Raw genomic sequence first — 429 nt, 5'->3', positions numbered from 1 at the left:
AAATGAACAGGGCTGAGCCCAAATGAACAGGGCTGAGCCCAAATGAACAGGGCTGAGCCCAAATGAACAGGGCTAACCCCAAATGAACAGGGCTAACCCCAAATGAACAGGGCTAACCCCAAATGAACAGGGCTAACCCCAAATGAACAGGGCTAACCCCAAATGAATGGGACTAACCCCAAATGAGCAGGGCTATCACAAAATGCAGCCAGCCAGGTGTGTATGATGGAAAGGGAAACGTGGTGTGCCTGCACCGGCGGACTAACCCCAAATGAGCAGGGCTATCACAAAATGCAGCCAGCCAGGTGTGTATGATGGAAAGGGAAACGTGGTGTGCCTGCACCGGCAATGTGGCTGCTCAGTGCTGCTCCCTGCTGCGCTCCCACAGCCAGTCCCTCTGCGCTGCCCTGCCCGTGCCGCTGCTGAGGC

General features: G+C 55.9%; 1 protein-coding gene across 1 annotated transcript in view; it reads right to left on the bottom strand.

The window, feature by feature from the left end:
• The window catches only part of UPF1 (UPF1 RNA helicase and ATPase), a 19,361-nt gene that overhangs the window by 10,277 nt on the left and 8,655 nt on the right, over window positions 1–429 (bottom strand). The window lies entirely within an intron of this gene.

Source organism: Geospiza fortis, unplaced genomic scaffold, assembly GCF_000277835.1.
Source record: "Geospiza fortis unplaced genomic scaffold, GeoFor_1.0 scaffold685, whole genome shotgun sequence".
In the NCBI taxonomy this organism is placed as follows: Eukaryota; Metazoa; Chordata; class Aves; order Passeriformes; family Thraupidae; genus Geospiza; species Geospiza fortis.
The sequence above is the reverse complement of the archived record's forward strand: the minus strand, read 5'-3'. Positions and strand labels throughout refer to the sequence as shown.